Here is a 20,839-nt window from a genome sequence, read left to right on the forward strand (position 1 = left end):
GGCCCAGGGACCCACCACCAGAAGTCATCTATGTCCTGTGAACATCAGTGTTCTTTTTTCCTGCCCAGCCATGAAATTCTTATCACATTTTTATGAGAAAACATCTCTTAGTCATGAATTCTTTACAGTATTTTAAGTCTTACAGGGATCAGAAATGAAACAAAAATAAAACATTTTTTTCTCTCAAGTCTTTTTCTTATAATTGAAAGCCATGGAATTCAGGAATATTTGTTACTTCTACTAGATACTTTCCCAAGTCCTATAAAGAGTAGAAAAGCCCAGGGTATAATGATTGCTCTCACTTTATCCGCTCTTCCTGGATGAAGTATATTTATTGGGAAAAGATGAGGGAAAATAAAAATGAACAGGAAAAACCACAGTTGAGTATCAAAACATTTTGCTGCTGTAGGTAAATTTACATATTCAATAAACATTTGAAATAGCATCTTTGTATTTTAAGAGCCTAGATTTTATGATTCTTATTTTCAAGAAAAGAAACATAATTTATTATGTTGTGCCTAATGGAAGAGAGAAAAATAATTAGGTCATAAATTAAAGAATGCCTATATTCTAATTATCGCAAATTTTATCACAGTATGTTCATTTTTTCCTCAGCTACTATTTTTATATTTTATATGAATTATTGCAATAATATATAAAGTAGATAAAGTTTATTTTTAATCACATAATGAAAAATGGGGGGTGACTGATGGAGTTAGACAAAATGAATCAACAGATAATGGGAAAGCAAGAATTCAAATCCAGGTCTTTTGATTCCAAAATCCATGAACTTAATAATTATTCTTTATGTTGAAAAAAATGACTTAACCTTATAATTTGATCTCATCACAAATTTTCCATGAAATCTCAGGAATATGAATGATATTTTACAACTTTAAAATCTCCAAAGAACTTATCAAAGTCCTAAGCATATAAAGAATATCAGTATACTTGTGAGTGATTCCTGTATGTGGTACTTTTAATTAAAAGTATCAATGACCACTTGTGATGAAAATAAATTATTCCATTAATATAAATATGTTCACATCTACATAGATGAATCTCACAAAAAAAGAACGTTGAGCAAAAATACAGATGAAAAATTAAACTATGACTCTACTTCAAAAAGTTCAAAATGGCAAAATGGAACATATGATATTTAGGAATTCATACATAAGGAAGAAGAAAATTACTGAGGAAAGGACATAATTAAGTATAAATATTAGGAATATGATCTGGAAAAAAGAAAAATGTGATTGGGGAAGAAGTAAGGAGGGTTCTAAGGTTTTCTTAATGTTTGTTTTCTTCAGTTGGATAGTGGTTACAGTGGTATTAAATTTATTTTCATTCTTTATGCCAAATATCTATTGCATATGTTCTTTTGTATAAATGATGTATCTCACAATATAAAGTAGCATAACCACAAAATTTCATGTTTACTAGAAATAACCTTTCAAGATTTTGCGGAGTGGTCACTACACTAGTTGTGTGGTCATTGCACTAGCAATGATGCTCTTTGGCTATGTTTTCAATTGGGGTTTCTCAGCCTCAGCACTATTGGTATTTTGGGCTGGATATTTTTTTGCTGTGAGAGGATATCCTTTGCATGGCAGTATGATTAGCAGCCCCTTTAACCCACTAGTTATTACTAGCATATCCCTCCCCAAAATATCTTCAGACATTGCCAAATAAGTCTCGGTGGAAAAAGTGAACTGGGGGCACAAAATTACTCCTGTTGTAGAACCACTGCTTTAGACAACACAGTGGGGAAGGATTGAATGTCAGGTGGGGCTGGGTAGGGCAGGGGAGAGTAATGGGGGAAATGGGGACAAATGTAATTGAACAACAATAAAAAAATAAAAATAAAAAATTTTTAAAAATTAAAAAAAGGAACCACTGCTTTAAAGTCTTGCTTTCCTGGTACAACTTGTATTCTCACTGATTTCAGTATATTTGTGCTATATTTATTTCACCCCTTTTATTCCATGATAGTTATTTGTCAGCCCAGGATGGAACACACTGGGGGTTTTTAGAAAACACTCTCCCCAGCCTTTTCCAGCACACTGTGCATTCCCTCCAGATGCACTGGAAAGCCTGGCATGGGGATCCATCATTACAAGTGCTCAGGTCGTCCTCACTAACCTGAGAGCTGTAAACAACAACAGTGATTGCATCTGTGGGTGGCTGTAGTTTCACTTTCGACCCGTGGAGGTGAAGGGTCACTTCTAGAGACAAGCTTCATTGTACATGAGCAAGCTGCAAATATGGAAGTGGAAGCAAAAAAATCTGGACAGAATAGTGATAAGATCCAATTCCTTCCTAGAACAAGGAGATTAAAAGGCCAAAATAAATGTCCAGATGAAAGGTTTACTTTTCCAAATAAGATCCTTAAAAAAATCTTGAGAGTTGATTACATACCCCATATATCTTGAGAATTAATTAGGTAATGTCTGTCGAGGAAGAAGAAAAAAGAAAGCTGAGCTCCTCAAAGAAAGATGCTATCAAAGTGACTTTTTTATTAACTCTGGTAATTTTGAAACATCTCTAGCTGATAGATGTTTGCTGTTGAAACTTGTTCATTTTGCCTCCATAAGCTAGTTCTTTTAAGCCTTCAGTTTAATTGGCCATTACTTGCACTAGTAAAGCTATCAGCAGGAAGATAATTTTGAAGTAATGTAATACTTAAATTTCAGTTGTGTTTCTTTTTCATGTAAAGAGCCATGAATATTTACATTTATTTAAAAAAAAGTCCTTCTACCTCACAATAAAAGCACATAGCCCTGTTTGTACTCTGGACATAGCTTTTCTCCCTCTGGTTTCTGTCACTGCTCACCTTGTACTAGCTAAGGTCCCAATATTTGATATAAATATTCTGCAATCATTCACCTTCAATTTTTTAAAAATTGTATTTCTGCTCTGTCTGTATATTCATATATTTGGGCTGTTTTCATTTACCACAATGTTTTCGAAGTTTCACACATGTTATTATAGCATGCCTCAGTACTTCAGTTAATTGTATTGTGGAATGATGTTCCATTGCATGAGTGTGCCACATTTTGTTTATCCCTTCATCAGTTGATATACATTTTGGTTGTTTCCACTTTTGGACCATTATGAACAATACTGCTATGAGTGTTCACCGATAAGCTGTATATGGGTGTGTGTTCATTTCTTTGGCTATGTAAATAGGGTGGGATTGCTATGATAACTATGGGTCTGATGATTTGAAGCATTGCTAAATCGCTTGCCAAAGTAACTGCACCTTATTACATTCCCACCAGCAATATTCCGATTGAGGATTGTTATTTTGCTACATCCTCACCAGCACTCATTACTGCCACTTTGATGGCAACCATGCCAGTGGGTGAGAAGTGTTATTTCAGTGTTACTTTGATTTGCATTTTCCTGGCCATTGATGTTAACATTCCTTTTGTGTTCTTACTGGCCACTCATATGGCTTCTTTGGAGAAGTATTTCAATCTTTTCCACATTTAAAAAAAAATGGTGAGTTGTCTTTTTATGTTTGAGTTGTAATGGTTCTTTATATATCCCGGATACAGTCCTTTTTCCAATATGAAATTTGCAAATATTTCCTCCCATTCTGTTTGTTCACTTGCTGGATGGTATTATTTGCAGCACAAAGTTTTATCGTATTTTTGTGTGTCACTTGTATTTTTGGCATTATACCTAAAAAATCGTTGCCTAACTTAAGGTCGCATAGGTTTGCTGCTATGCTTTATTCTAAGAGATTATAATTTTAGCTCTTACTTTTAGGTCTATGATCTATTTTGAGTTATTTTTGTATGTATGTTTTGAGTTAGGGGTCCAACTTCATTTTTTTCATGTGGAAGTCCAGTTGTTCTAAAACCTTTTACAAAAAAGACTATTCTTTTGCTATCAAGTATTCTTGCCAAAAACGAAAGGTTTCATTTCAGACTCTCAAGTCTGTCCCATTGATCTGTATGACCGTCCCCATGCCAGTACCACACCTCCTCGATTACTGTACTTTTGCGGTAACTTTGGAAACCGGGATATACGAGTATTTCAATTTTATTCTTTTTCAAAAGTAATTTGACTATTCTGGGTTACTGGCAGAGAAGTATTTTTTATCAGTTTCCATTACATTTTAGGGGGGAAAGTCCATGGTTTAAAAAACAACCTAGTGCTACAAGGTGTAATGTATTAAAAATAGAAAGATTCCTTATTCTAAAAGCTCAGACATGCCTGTTCACTGGAAACCACTAATAAATAGTATATCATCACATATATTATAAATTCATGTATTATTTTATAAATGTTTCAATGTACAAAATTTTCTGCAGTTTGCTTTATGAGTTAACAATATAACCCAGGGCTCATGTCACATCCTAATCATCAATCTATTTAAATGATTGCATATAATTCCATTATAATGATGAATTATACTTTATTTAACCAGTTTTCTAATGATTGATATTTAGATTGATTAGGTTTTGTTTCTGCTATTACAATCAATGCTGTAATAAACATGTTTTGTGCATGTATCTGCATATTTATAGCATCTGTTTCTAGACGTTGAAATATATGGTCATTTTATCATTGGCAGAGATAGAGACAAATTAAATTCATACAGGTTTCAAAAATCTACCATTTTTTATATCTTTATTTATTCTCTATATTGTTAAATTTGTCAATAATTGTAAATCACTAGCTAAAAAGAAATATTTCATCATTTTCTGTATACAGATGTAATAGTGTATGAGACAGGGACCTTTAAATGTGTTTGTGTCATTTGTAAATATTTCTCATGTGAAATACCTCTTTTTGTTCTGTGTCTATATTTCTATTGAATTAATGGTGTTATTGAATTGAAACTCTTATTGTATATTATTGAAATTCACCCTTAGTTGTTTCTTTTACTCAGGAAAAATAATAATTACTAATTTTCTCCTCACAACAATGCTGTCAAGTAAATATTATCCTCATCCTATTAAAAATGAAGAACCTGAGTGTAGACCTGTATTTGCTGCTATCACTGAGGAAATCTACTTAGAATCTAAGAATTCAGTAAAGATCTGAATTCCATAGTAATATGTATGTCAACTTTTACTTTCACAAGCACCATTATCATTTTTCACTCCACAATTAGTTTCACTATTGGACCTGTAGCAATAATGTAAAGTATATATGATGAGAATGTGTATTCTTTCTTGCCTTGTTTCCAGCCTCAAGGGGAAAGCATGTATTATTTCACCATTAAATATGATATTATCCATACATGTTTTTGTAGATATCCTGTATCATATTGAAGAAGTCTTCTTGTATTTCTAGTCTTTTAACAGTTTTTAGCCTAATCAGGTGTTGCATTTTATCAAATAATTTTTCTGCACCTGTCAAAATATTCATATGATTTTTCCCTTTTACTGTATGGATGTGGTAAATTATGTTGATGGGTTTTCAAATGTTAAATAAATTTTACAGCTGAGGAATAAGGGCCTCTGGGTTATAATGTGCTATCCATTTTCTATGTTCTTTGAAATATCAAATATTTACTTCAATATTAAATATTAATTTCATTTTAATTAAATCATTTGACATTCATTAAGTAAATGTCTCTTAAATTATGAAAATGCAAAAATTATCTTACTCAATTTTACACATGCCCATGCTTGCTTCTTCTAATAAGCAAGTTGATTCTTCTGCTCATTTTTAAGGGTTAAAGTGAGTGATCAAAACTGACAAATGTTCCTTGAGTACACAGGGGAGCATGGGATTGCATACTTTAGACTGATTTAATGACAGTTCCTAGGGCCTGCTTGTAAACCACATTGTAATGGAAAAGACTGTCTGATAGATAATAATGTATAAAAAATAATAATATCTGTCAGATAATATACCAAGGTGGAAATATTCTGTTATAAATTCACATAAAGTGATATTTCAAATGATTTGTAAGAGTGGTCATAAAAGTATTAATTAGGAAGATACATATAGATGTGATATTTTTATCAGATTTGTAAATAATTTATACATAGTACCTGGTCACTTGGGAGGCCAGGGATTGTTTCAGACATTAAAAAAAGTGAAAACTGCGTGATGAGTTGTGAATTCTGGTATTTAAAAGTTGCTCATTGTTCTAGATTAGAAGCCATCTTAACTTAAGCAACTTAGATGTGAATATTTTCAAAAATAGAGATTTGTTTTGTTTGTTTTATTGTTTTGGCTTTCTCAACATGTAGCATTATGTCCAGAAAATTACTGAAGAAATGTGGAAAGAAAGACAAAATAAAAGATGGATGCAGGAGGAGCTCAGAATTAATAATTGGGGAAATCAGGAAAGGGCAATGATGAGAATATTATTCTAGATTAATTATGAAAGTATATATGCATATAACACATGGCGGGTTTTTGTTTTTTATGTTTTGCTATGTAGTGTCAGGCAATTTTGATATGATTTTACAATTGCACTGAATGAAAATAAAAAACAGATTATGCTCCCAGCTTCTGAATTTGGGGAACTGACATATAATGATAATGGAGAAACAGGTAACTGATGCCTCATGAATGGAAGATTACAAAAATGGATATTTTTAAGTGTACAAGGAAATCGGCATAAACGAAAAGATAAAGTGGCATGAGCTCATTTTATATTCCCCTATGTGCTTTTGGTTTTAATTGCCCCTTAAGGTCCTTTGAACAAGGCCCCAGTAATGAAAAGCCCAGACATACAAATATCTGGAGGATAAGAAGGGGAAGAACAAAGGATACTAGGCACTATTTTTCCTTAACTTCACATCAAATCTGATGAGTAAGTGGGGTGAAGGGAGGTTGCGTTGCTTTTAAATAGGAATAGAAGTCTGTTTTTGACAAGAAGTGCGGTATGAGCTAAGGATCCTTTCTATTTGGGAACAATATGTGATTTTAGAATTTTAAAGGGACTAGGATAGGGATCAGAAGAGAGGAAGTAGATCACTGGATACTGATGGATGAGTTAAAATGTAAGGGAGAGCAATAAAAGGAATGGACTTCATGTTTCTTTCCAATGTATGTAGCTTTTTCCAGAGCAAAAGTGATAGGGTTTAGGGTTGGAATCCACAATTCATAAATGCATATATTTTAATTGGATACCTTCTCTGTGATAGGAACTGTTCTAGATATCAGGATGTCAACAGTGAGGAAGGTCTCTCATTCTGCAGAGAGAAGAGAAAACAAAACCTTTCAACCCAACACATGAACAAGATAGTGTCTGAGAGTGAAAAATGCCATGAGCAAAATTACCAGGGTGATGCCACAGAGTTTCACAGTTAAGGACTACTTTAGTTTGGATACTCTAGGGAATCTTTACCGAAGATGTGACCTTTGTGATAAAACATGAGCAGTCAGACATATAATCATCAGGGGAAGAATGGGCCAGGCAAAATAAATTAAATACATAAATAAAAGCAAGTTCAAGAGCACTAAGACATTGCTTAGGCACCAAGAGAAATCCAGTAAAGCATGGAGTGGGAGAATCAGCACAGCATGAGTTTGCAAGGTACAGTCACATCCACTAGGACATTATGGACCAATGAAAAGAGTTGAAATTCTCCCTTTAATCAAAGAGAAAATTATTGGAAGGCACTAAGCAAGAAAATGAAAAACAGTCAATATAAATTTAAAGATCATCAGACTACCTTGCAGAGAAAGCGGAAGTGGAGTTAAGGAAGACAGGTAGTCACAGCAGTGCACATGAGAAATGATGCACTAACTACAGCAGTCATAGAAAACATGCAGATATTTCTGGGACCTACGTTTGAGAAACAGTGACCAGGCATTGAATTATCTAAGGTGTAGGGTGGGAGGTGCGTCCAATAAAAAAAAGACATATATATGTACACACAAACATATATTTTATATAATATATGTTTATATATCATATAAATGTATATGAATATATAAAACACATAAATATATATTAATATATTTTTTCATATAAATATATATCCCTAAGCCCAGCATGTTACTTCCTCACTAATCCCATTATGTGCATGCTTTTATCTACTGCATATTGACAGTTTCATTATATATTAAAAGTTTTTACAGCTTATTTAAGAAAGTTAACCAACTGGCTTTACTTTGCCTTTCCATTTTTACGTATGTTTATAATAAAATTTTCATCTGACATTGTTCATAAATAAAAGAAGTAATCCTCTAACAAATAGAATTATTCTTTTCTCTTGGAAAGATTGTTGAACTTGTTTTTACATTGAGCTAGAGAGAGCCATTGTTAAGATTAAAAACCTCATTCCCTCATAACTGACTTCTCGGTGAAGGGCCAAGTGTCACTGACCTGTGGGTGAATGAGTTTATTAAGTATTTTCTTTTCAGTGTCATTTTTACTCCATTCTTGATCTTGTATATATGCTTTTCACACTTTTCCCGTTAGTGGCTCTAACACAGCCTCTTGAGTTATGTTTTATTTTTTTATTTTTGACAATCTAGCTAAGAAGATTATAGTTCTCTCTGATCCTGTTTATGTTGAGCTCAATAATATAAATGCAAATTAAACTAATGGGGGTGTGGGAGATTGTTTCATTTCTTTTTAAACTGTGATTTCCTTCTGGTAGTTACTTTTTTATGTTAATGCATACAACCTGATTACCATTTTAAAGTGGGATATGTACTAAGAACAAATTTAATTAGAGATGAAAGTGATCCATTTATGTCCATGTTTACTCAACCTGCCTACATTTATACTTTTTTGCAAAAGCTTGCATATCAAAATTCCTCTACATAATCCAATATGAAAAATCTATATAGCTAGTTTTTTCTACCTGTATTAGTTTGACTGGGGTTTCATAACAATATAGCACAGACTCAGTAGCTTTAACACAGACATTTAATTCATATTTTCTAACAGTTCTAGAGGTTATAACCTCAAGATCAAGGTGCAGAGTTGATTTCCTCTGAAGCTTCTCTCCTTGACACGCAGATACCTACTGTTTTGCTGCCTTTCACCTGTTCTTTTCTCTGTACGCAGTTATCCCTGGTGTCTCTCTGTGTGTTCCAATCTCGTTTTATAAAGACACCTGTCAGATTGGATCAGGCTCCTCCCTAACATCCTTGTTTTAACTCAATCACCTTTTTAAATGCCCTGTCACCGACCAGAGTCATAGTCTAATATGTGCGTATTAGAGCTTTAACATATTTACAGTGTTAGGGGCACAGCTATTCTATAATCCCACTAAAAACTGGAATGAAACAAGTTAAATTGTGAGTGTGCAAGAAAATTCTGTTAAATCAAAATAGATGGCCCAATCCCGGAATGCAAATTTTTTACCCATATAATTAAAATCTCAAAAGTTCTGTGATGAGTAGGGTGAAGTTAAGCAGTCAGATTTTACTAATAAGATTCCCTATTTTATTATTTCCCTATGCAGACACACAGAACACCTTGGGATTTCACCCTAAGACTGGCCCATTTGGCATTTAAATCCTATTGACTAATGAAGATTGTGTACTATCCAGTTGGACATCACAAAACTTAATTGAATTCTGCATTTTGGTCCAAAATCCTTTCCTACCTGTCAATTCTCATAGAACTAACCAATCAGGTACAGCTTTAATAGCTATTATAGTAAGTGCCCAACACTTTGGCCTGTTTTTGAAAGAAGTGTATGTTTTTGGAGTTGGAGAGATCTGAGTTAATATCCCAGCTGTACATGATCTTTAGTATCAGTTTACTCATCTGTGAAGTTAGGGTTATTAGTAAGCATCTCGTCGAGTTTTGGTGAGATTAGTTAGATGACCTAGATGTCAACCCTGACACACATGTGTATGTTCGATATATGTTAGAGCAATTACAATGCAAGGTTATGGTATACTGCTCTAGTTTACTCAATCACTTACTTCTAATCTAGTTTCTCCTGTATATATTTCCATATTTGTTTATACATTAAATTGACAGTAATGTGAAAAGGACCTCGTGCCTTTGCTAGAAGATAAAATAAGGTTCAGTGTAAGAGAGGCCTTTAGAACTTGATCTTTTACATTTGTGCTAATTCCACTGTATACAGACTGGTGGATTAACATCCTAATGTATTAATCATTTATTGCGCTAACCAAAGGAAAATTTTCTTGACTGTATCAGGGTTTGGTAAAACCACTCAGAGACACACAAATGCAAATCAACTAATATCCATAGTGGTGGCTTATATTGTGCATTGCTTTTACCCATTTTCAGCAATGCCTGCCCTCAGAGAGGTGCACATAATTGGCCAAGAAAAAGGGTGGAAGAAACTGTGTCATATCCAGTTTGAACAGTAAATTCACCTGTTGGTCTCAGAATAGTGGACTCATCAAAATTGAGGAACTAAGAAAAACAGGCTTTGAAGTGACCTCAGAAGCCCAAGAACGAGAAATAGTTTTACCTGTCAAATTTTAGTCAGTTAGACATGGCCGATACCAAATTAAGCCTGTGGAAGAAAAATACTAATAAGTCATATCGTGCAATACAGCTGACTAGAACTGAAGACACAAATGCTAACTAAACTAGGGCCCTGGCATTCGGGGTGGGGGGTGTTCAGTGATCCACAGCCACCCGATTGTGCCCTCTCCCTTTTTTTCTCTTACTACTTCTTTTTGAAGCCATCCTGGGAGTTGGAACTTGGCAGGGATGCTTATTCTGACTAAGCAATGAGGCTCGTTTGGCAGAGGAAGGGGATAGGCCATAAACACTTGCTTGTATATCCCATGGGTACCATCAGGAAAAGAATCTTCCTTCAAGATAATATACCGAGTGGGAAATCTACTCAGTTGGGTGAGGTGATCTGTAGCAAAAAGGGGACAGAACTGGAAGGTAGGAAAAATAGCCCCTCACTTATCTACACAGCAGTCTCTTCCCTTTCACATTAAGTGCTAACAGCAGCAATCTATTCTCAATGACACTCTCACACTCAAGCCAAGACCCAATCACTCCCAAGTGCACTTGAGTATTGCACGCTATCAAGAGGGTACAAGAGTAATTCTATCAGTAAAATATATTCAGATTTTCTTTTGGCACAGCTATATTTGGGAACAACTCTATTTCCCACATTAAATATATGCACCATTATATGTTACATACTGCATATATGTATATATATTAAACTTTAACGCCAAATACATTTCTGATTTATGTACAAGTTAAATGTTCATTTAAAATCAATGGTTTTGCATATAGCTCAGTTACTAGAATGACTAGATTTGATTAGTTAAAGCAAAACATTAGCAATTTTATTACATCCTAAACTTTAGAAGGGTGATATATGTACGTATATCTATGCAAGTATTATGAATGTTTTTAAAAATATTTTATTTATTTATTTTTAGAGAGGGAAGGGAAGGAGAAAGAGAGAGAGAAACATCAATGTGCAGTTGCTGGGGGTCATGGCCTGCAACCCAGGCATGTACCCTGACTGGGAATTGAACCTGCAACACTTTGGTTCACAGTCCAAGCTCAATCCACTGAGCTACACTAGCCAGGGCTATGAATGTTTTTTAAGAATTTTTGGAACATGTGAAATCCCAAATTTGTGACCAAATTTCAGTGAAGTTTTAGTTTTATGTATAAGATTTCTGCTTTTCTATAGCAGTTTTTCATGAACAGTTAAAAATTCTTTTTTTTTTTTTTGCATTTCAAGATCCAATTATTCTGTGTTAAAACTCACTAAGGGCTTTCTTAATTATAGAATTTCTTGATATTGATTGTTAATCAAACTATTTTTATGTGCAGTTTTAACTTACACTAAGTGGTATTGTCTTTGAAAGGACTTCTGAAAGTTGACCCTATTAAGTACAAATTGTCACATTCATAAAAATAAATCCAAAAGAAAGCTCACTTTATCTTTCAACTTTCCACAATGCTTTTTACCGATATATCTATGGCATTGGAAATAGCAGTGACACCAAGGTTTCCCCTCTTTGAATTGGAATCTAAAGTTTAAAATTGAAATGTTTAAAGCAAGCATACACCAGACATGTTATCTGGCAACATCAAATTTCATGACATTTCTCTGTGTTTTGTATTTTAAAATTCTTTGAAGTTTAATAGGGATTTCAAGTTTGTTGGGATAACCTTAGGAAGTAAAAATTAAATCTATTTTACATTTCTTTTTCTTTATGGAAGGTCAGAGATATCTGACATCAGATCCTAGTTGTACCCTTACTTGATTTCAGTCAGGTCGAATAATTCTTTAAGCATCAGTGCCCTTGGGGAACTAGTGATATCAGTGTATGCCTCATAGGGTTATGTGGGGATTAGTCAGAGCCAAATTTTTGTTAGCACTGACACACACAGTACACATTCCATAGGAATGAGAACAGTTGGAACTGTGACGGAGAACTACTCTTTTCTATCTGATTTATACTTATCTGATTTTCTCCAGATGTTTTAGTGATATCAGGTAAATAAATACCCTTTGAATGAGATAGTATTAAATTTGAAATGATTTTTGTTATTTTTATCCCATTGAAGAGAAAAATTGGTACAGATGTAATACAATACAGAGAAATTGAACTACGTATGTCTATAACAGAGGAAGGATGCCAACTGCAAATAACATCTCACCTTTCCAGAATGCTCAGCCATTCCGGTTCCAGAATGTTTAGGATCCTAGGAAATGTAGGCTGCATTCCAAAGGAGGATAGGCAATGAATGTTGATCACAAACTCAAAGTTAAGAGAAGGAATCCTAGTGAAGGAAACCATACCAAACGACAATCAAACACTGAGGGAGAGACAATATATAACCCTGGTTGTAGCATTTATGGATCTTAGTAATGCACTACCCTTTAAGAATTCCTTGTATTTAAATGGCTAATATGGTAATACCTTCTCAGATATAATAAAGTCCTTTTACATAAAGTTCTTAATGCATATGTACTTACTATTTAAATAGTAATATTCTTAATCTAGTAGAAACAAATCTTGCTACCCAAGTCTGTGTTGCAGTTGCACACTGTCTAGCTTGCATCATCCTGTTTTTTTATATATATATTTTACCCTTGTTACACCGTTGTTTTCTAAAATGTTGATCACATTTATACATCGAGCAAAGTAGGCTGTCTTTGATCTTTGCACTGTTAATACTGATGATGCATCAACACTAGCTGATGCTTCAAAATCACATACTCATTGCTACAAAATGCTCACTAATCTATGTGAATTGGAATACGTTTAAAATTTGACACCTAAATATATTTATTAAAAAAACAAGCAGGTGATTTTCCCCCTGATTAAAGAAAAATGCGGTAGTTGGGAAACAAACAAGTATCAGAGTTCCTTGTAAACATGCTTGAAGTGTATGAGGAACAGTGCCACATGATATTTGTTTGTGAATCTACAATGTGTCCATACGATATGAATTAAACAATTATGGACACTTTTGATAAAGGCCAGCAAGAATGTCGTATTGACATTCCTTTTATTTACTAAATTTGTATCACAAATATTTAAAAATGCAAGAATTTTTACAACTATTCTCTTAATCTGGGGTCCTTCAAGGTTTTTCCATATGATTGTTTCTAAATAGAAAAATATTCTGACATAAGAATGTTTCATCTTGATAACCTGTGTAAATTATCAGACATTTTATTGGCCTATAAAATTCTTTCATAGCCACATTCTCACCAAATCTCAAAAAGAGTGTTCTAAATCTCACGTGTTCTATAATTTTCCTATTATATTTAATAAATTGTCTTTGAGGATCCATTGCATTGAAGAAATTTAGTGATGCTAAAGGTAATCTAAAGAGGAGAAACATAGATGAGTAAGTAAAAGAAGGAAAAGTGGAACCTTTGAGTGAAGACCAAAGGGAAATAGGGTCATTTAGTTTAGAAAGAGGAAAAAGGACCTTCAGTAATAAGACAGTGTTAATATTGTAGGGAAAAGACAGTTAGTCTCCATTTGTACAAACGATGGGTTTAAAGTGAAATGAACTGGAAATGGAAGGAAGACAAATGGAATGAGCAGACTATTGCAAACAACTTTGAAGGCATTTAGAATGAACTGTAATCCTTAGTCCTACTTCCCTGACTCAGTCTTCATGGAGAGGTATGTGGATTTCTTTTATACTCCTATCAGCCTATACAAAGTAGTGTATGTAAAAAGTTCTGTAAAATGTGAAGGAGTTTTGTGAAAATCCTCATTAGAAACAATTGTAGACACGATTTTAGTAGATATTTTTTGTGTGCTTATTTCAGTGCTTCAAGTGAACTTTTCAAGTAAACTCATATCAAGTAAATGGAAATTAGAAACCCTGGAGTAAAACAGCATGTACGATGGTTTCCAAACTGTATGTCGAGGTACCCAGAGCAATGAAGGAAACTCATAGGGCACCATGATATTACTTTTAAATTTTCAAGGAAAATAGTTGGTGCTCAACATCTCTTAGATACCAGTCTACCACCACCAGGTAGTTTATAGATTTAACATTACAGCACAATAATTTCTTTTGATGATATCATAATTTTGAGAAGTTGTGTTTTCAGTCCTTCCTGTGGTAAATTGCAGGAAACATGGGAAATCTATGAGGAATACAGTGTAAGGGCGATGGTGTCTGAAAATGGCTTAGCTCCCAACAGGCACACATGTGCTATTTTTATGTTTTATTTTTTATTGTTGTTCAATTATAGTTTTTCCCATCCCCCCATTACTCTCCTAACCACTCTTACCTCCCACACTTAATCCTCACCCCTCCCCCATTGTCTCTGTCCATGGATCCTTTATACATGTTTCTTGACCCTTCTTCTTCTTTCCCCCATTACCTCCCTCTCCCTTCCCCTCTGGTTACTGTCAGTTTGTTCTTTGTTTCAATGTCTCTGATTATGTTTTGGTTACTTGTTAGCCTTGTTGATTAGGTTCCACTTATAGGTGAGATCATATGGTATTTGTCTTTCATCACCTGGCTTACTTCACTTAGCATAATATTCTCCAGTTGTATCCATGCTGTCATGAAGGGTAAGAGTTCCTTCTTTCTTTCTGCTCAGTAGTATTCCATTGTGTAAATGTACCATAGTTTTTTAATCCATTCATTTACTGATGGGTACTTTGGTTGCTTCCAACACTTGGCTATTGTAAATTGTGCTGCTATGAATGTTGGGGTGCATAGATTCCTGGCATAAGAACAGACGTATAGATCAATGGAACAGAATAGAGAGCCTAGAAATAAACCCAAGGCTTTATGGTCAGTTAATATGTGACATAGGGAGCAGAAGCATAAAATGGAGTAAAAATAGCCTCTCCAATGAATGGTGTTGGGAGATCTGGACAGCTACATGCAAAAAAAAAATGAAACTCAACCACCAACTTACATCATACACAAAAATAAACTCAAGATGGATAAAAGACTTAAGTATAAGTTGCAGCACCATAAAAGTCCTAAAGGAGAACATAGGCAGGAAAATCTCAGATATTCCACACAACAATATTTCCACCAATATGTCCCCTAGAGCAAGGGACATAAAGGAAAAAATAAACAAATGGGACTTTGTCAAAATAAAAAGCTTCTGTGTGGCAGGAACATGTATAAAGGACACATAGACAAAACAAAAGGGGGTTAGGATCAAGGAGGGGAAGTGGGGATGGCTGGGGTGGGGAGCAATTAGTGATGGGAAAATGGAGACAACATACTTGAACAACAATAAAAATGTGGGGAAAAAAGAAAAAAGAGAGACAAAAAAAAGAAATGCCATAAAAAAGAGAAAACATCGGCAAAATGAAAAGGGAACCAACCGTATGGTAAAACATGTTTGCCAATGATACATCAGACAGGGGTTTGATCTCTAAAATATGTAAAGAACTCACACAACTCCACTCCAGACAAACACCCCAGTTAAAAAAATGGGCAAAGGACCTGAACAGACACTTCTCCAAGGAGGACATACAGAGGACCCAGAAACATATGAAAAGATGCTCAGCATCACTAGCCATCAGAGAGATGCAATTTAAAACCACATGACACACCACTTGACACTGGTCAGAATGGCCATCATAAACAAAGCAATAAACAGGTACTGGTGAGGAAGTGAAGAAAAGGGCACTCTCATGCACTGTTGCTGGGATGCAGACTGGTACAGCCACTGTGGGAAGCAGTGTGTAATTTCCTCAGAAAACCAACAGACACATATGTGCTATTAATGAGTAACTGTGGCTATTCAAAATCAAACTTATTTTTAATTTTTAATTTTTTAAATAGCTACTAAGTAGTAGACCATAATTATTTGTAATGTTAAATTGTTTGGACTTAACTATTTATCAAACTATACTGTTACATTTGTTTTATTTAAGGGGTGCTGAGAAAAAATGTAAGTCACAAACATCACTGTGAAACTAGAAAATTAAGAGTATCTATTATTTTTTAATTTGTTTTGTTTTACAGAAATAGTGTCCATCATGGTCAGAAGGTGCACTTTTCAGCCAATTGTGTGGAGATTTGGAGATATTTCTTATTAATTTTCATTAATCTTGCAAAGCTAGCTTTTTTATAAGGACAAGTATTTAAGGCCAAGAATGTCGTAAGTGAAAACAGAATACATTAGTGATGGTCCATGATTTACATTTTTGTTGTATTAGCAAAAAGCACTTACCATGATCTTATAGAGAAATTTAAACATTTGAAATAAAAATAGGATTTTAGATGTATTGAGAAGCTTTAATAACATTTCTTTCAAATTAGAAATGAAATGAACATCCCCTGAGGAAAAATTAATATCACTAATTATAGGCTTAATAAAATTGTGCTAATAGGCAGGAATATTCAACTCTGAACTAAAACTTCTGTAGTGAGAAACTATGAAAGGATGTAATTCTGAAGTTTATTCAATTTTCTCCGTTGTTACATATTCCCAGTATGCTGGGCACTTGAAAATGCTGTGTTAGTAGGAAACTTAGCCTGCAACTCTGGAATTCAGTTCCTGTGTTTGACTTCAATGACGTGTTGCAGATTCGTTTATTTTTATTTAATCAGTTGGCCTTTTTAACTTGAGTCGGGAAACCTTGCAGTGTCATGTTTAGCAAAGTACATGCGACCATTGAGATGTACTCCCCACCATTTCCTCCTCTTTTCAGAATCCCAGTTCCTTCTGGTGCTCACAGAAAATTCAAGCATTTATTCTGCCTCAGTGGCAAATTACTTGTCATTGCATTTGAATCAGAGGTGAAGAGTTTGAAGCTAAATGTAATTAGTGTCTGCCCTCCCTTATAATATTTTTGAAAATTGAACATTTAATATTTTAAATAGTAATGCATAAGAGCATATTACATCATTGTCAACTTGAGTTATTATTGCCATGTATGCTGGCCATAACTCTGTAAGACCTGCTCCAGTAACTGGGGTGACTAATGACCAAAATAGGTCACATGCAGCGGACCAGTAAAGATGCTGGCAGAGTAATCATACTTTAAATTTCTCAGAATGGTTTGGCATTTGTGACAGCAATAGAATTATTTTAACTCTCATTTATTGTAGCTTAAATTATGTTTCAAAATTATATGACAGTGTTGCAAGAATACTGTTGTAGGTATATTGAATTTTAAAGAGAACTTTTTTGGCTATACATTAAATATTAAAAGCTGTTAAATCATCTATGAGCTACAGATAATCTCCCCTATGTAAGAAAATAAATGATAAATAGTGTATTAGGTTGGCCACAAAGTTGGTTTGTTTGTTTTTTTTTCTGTAACTTGGCTTTACTTGTCTTTACCCTCATTCAAAACAATTTTGTTCGATTGTATTTTAATTGCTGTTATATCAGTGTGCATTTCAAAAAACTTATCAAAATTGGTGGATTTTTATGTAGCCATTTTAATGTTGAAGATGGAAGAAAAAGCACAACATTTTTGGCATATTATGCTTTATTATTTCAAGAAAGGTAAAAAGGCAACTAAATGCAAAAAAAAAAAAAAGATTTGTGCAGTGTATGGAGAAGGTGCTGTGACTGATCGAAAGTGTCAAAGTGGTTTTTGAGGTTTCATGCTGGAGATTTCTTGAGGGATGATGTTCCACAATTGGGCAGACTGGTTGAAGTTGATAGCGATCAAATAGAGACATTAACTGAAAACAGTCGGTGTGCTACCATGCAGGAGATAGCCAACATACTTAAAATATCCAAATCAATGAAGTGATTGGTAAAAATGAAAAATGTGTCTCTTAGTTTACAGAAAAAATGCCAACACTTTTTGGCCAATCCAATATATAACAGGAGTTAAAGTCTGTTATGTTTGTTTTTATTCTTTTTTTTTCATTTTTGGCTGTTAACTGGGAATTATATGTCTATCATAAACCATTCTTTGATAAATTAGTTGTTGACCAATTAGTTATATGTATTTAAGGTATTGTCAAATCAGCCCTGATACCAACACTTTATCTTGGAAGGAGAAGCAAGCTGAATTGTTATAATGAGTAGAAACAACTTCTTGTAAATGTTGTCAAATGTATTCAGAATAATTTTCTTAGTAGCTGTGAGAGTGCTAAAAAAAAACAACAACAACTTTCCTCCCACCTTCTAAATTCTTCTGGCTGGGCTAATAATCCAATTAAAATGAGACAGATGAACAGGATAAAATGTGTACAATTTATTATGGTGTACATACTGGAGTGCCATAAAAATGAGAGTCTAGGAGGCCCTGGGCAGTTGAGGTTTATATACCATTCTGGAGCTAAGGAAAAATGGGGGTCGGGGTTGAGGTTTGGGACTTCAAAGGGCAGGAAGGCAATTGTCATCACCATTGAAAAGCAGATGTTTGATAAACATTTGTTTGTTGGGAAATCTTTAACAATAGGACACAGAGAGGACTTTGACCAAAGGGATCTTGCTGGGTTCCTCTCTGTCACACTACTTTTATTAAAGGATAGTTATCTGTGATAATATCTCCCTTTTCAGAGGAGATCCTCTATCCAATGTTTTTAGGCAGTTAGGGGGAAGGTCAAAGGTTTTTCCTGAGTCTTTTGTTCCTTAATAACCAGCTTAAAATCAATATCCCAAAAGTCATATACTGGGGTGGCAGATTCTGTTTCCTTTCACAGGCATGTCCTTTAAGGATTGAAGCAATGACTGACTCAAACAAATTTCTAAGTTCAGGTTTCTCACTTTCCACTTGCAGAATCTCCCTTTTTCTAAATCCCCACCTGGTTTGCTTACTTTATTAAGTCATGCCTTAGCCCAAATACGACCTTCCCTTGTCTTTTTGTCTAGTGATTTCTATTCCCCTCTTCACCCCCCATCATCTTACTCTTTTTATTCCCTTACAACACTGGTTGAAAGTATATAAATATTTCTTTGCTTATTTTTCTACTGTGTGGTTATCCTTAATCTCCATGGGGACAGGAACTTTGTCTTTTTCAGCACACCTAGAATAGTACCTGGCATATAGGATGTAGTCTGAAAATGTTTGTTGAGTGAATAAAATAAAAGAAGATGCTCCGTCACTAGCTACTTTTTGTGCTGAGAGCTAATTCTGTTGTCAGAAACCCACTGAGATTTCCCCCCCCTAGGTTCTGCTGTTCAGCATATTATTATTTTAAAATTTTAGAACTAGAGATTTTTCCCCTAATATGATGGATTTTTTAGGCAATTAGAAAACTAAGATATTTGCCATAGTACTGATATAAATAAAACCATGTTACTTTTTCCTAACATAGGACCAATTTTGGTAGAGAAATTAAAGTCTTTTTTATTGTAGAATACAGACTTTAATATTGATTTAATATTTTAGTTTCAGAATGCTTTAAATGATCTATGCTATGCTTTTAAAAACTTCTATAAAATCCATTACTGGATTTTGAAATAAATTGAATGTATCAAAATTTGTATTTTTCTACATGCAGTGAAATGGAATAGGGTAGGAAAGAACAGAGGAGAGCACTGGGACAGGAAAAATAGAATAGAATATCCTGGTTGCAATCTAAACTGTATTTCAAAAGGTCAAAAGCCTATGAGAATCTACATAAGCTTGGGAAATCATTGCTTAGTTTCCTTTGGGTGCATTTGATTTGCCTTGAATTCAGTCCAAGTTTGTGCTTTAAGATTTGAAATATATTTGTGCACATCAATCTGTTTTTACTTATTTGTTAGAGGTTAAGCCAATTATAACAATCTCTTCAACATTCAAAAGTCAGTTTCTGTAATTAAATACATAGTATAGGAACAATTTTCAGATGCAACAAACGTTGGCTGAACCCTTGATTCCTTATGTTATACCACATGGGCAAGATTGCTTCTTCTAAATATACTTTTGAAATTACATCCATGTACTCTCAAAAGTTTTCATTTAAATGGCTAAGTGACAATTATATTACTTCAAACCATTAGCTAACTTTATAACTAAAGTGGAATATGATTGGGACTTATCTAATATCTCTTCTAAAATTCTCTCAGTTTAAATTTGATACAACCTAATCCCAAATAATGACATATTTCCTATTATCTAATTGCATGGATGAAAATGCATATACAATTACTCATTTATTAGGAATTGCTATTATTTCATAAAAAACATGACTAACTTTAAATATAGATAAAAATGATTGGGTTTATTCTTAATATACATTAATATCAGCACTTTTGTGCATTCATTTTAATATACATTAACATAACCTGATAACATTCAATTAATATACATCGACATGCAATATCTATGTATTAGCATACAAGGTTTATCCAGAAAGTTTCCATTCATGTACTATGAAAAGGTGAGACATTTATTGAAGAAGATACAAGATACAAGAAACATTGTATATGGGACAATGATGCCACAGTCCCCTTCAAAGTAGGCACCTTGGGACCCCACACATTTCTTCCAATCACCATCAGCCGCCCCTTTGTATTTTCCTGAGTGTTATCAA

At 34.0% G+C, this 20,839-nt stretch overlaps 1 protein-coding gene across 2 annotated transcripts in view; it reads left to right on the plus strand.

Moving 5' to 3' along the window:
- The window catches only part of NKAIN2 (sodium/potassium transporting ATPase interacting 2), an 878,265-nt gene that overhangs the window by 304,449 nt on the left and 552,977 nt on the right, over window positions 1-20,839 (plus strand). The gene's annotated exons all lie outside the window — the stretch shown is intronic.

The sequence above is a fragment of the Phyllostomus discolor genome, chromosome 4 (genome assembly GCF_004126475.2).
Source record: "Phyllostomus discolor isolate MPI-MPIP mPhyDis1 chromosome 4, mPhyDis1.pri.v3, whole genome shotgun sequence".
Classification (NCBI taxonomy): Eukaryota; Metazoa; Chordata; class Mammalia; order Chiroptera; family Phyllostomidae; genus Phyllostomus; species Phyllostomus discolor.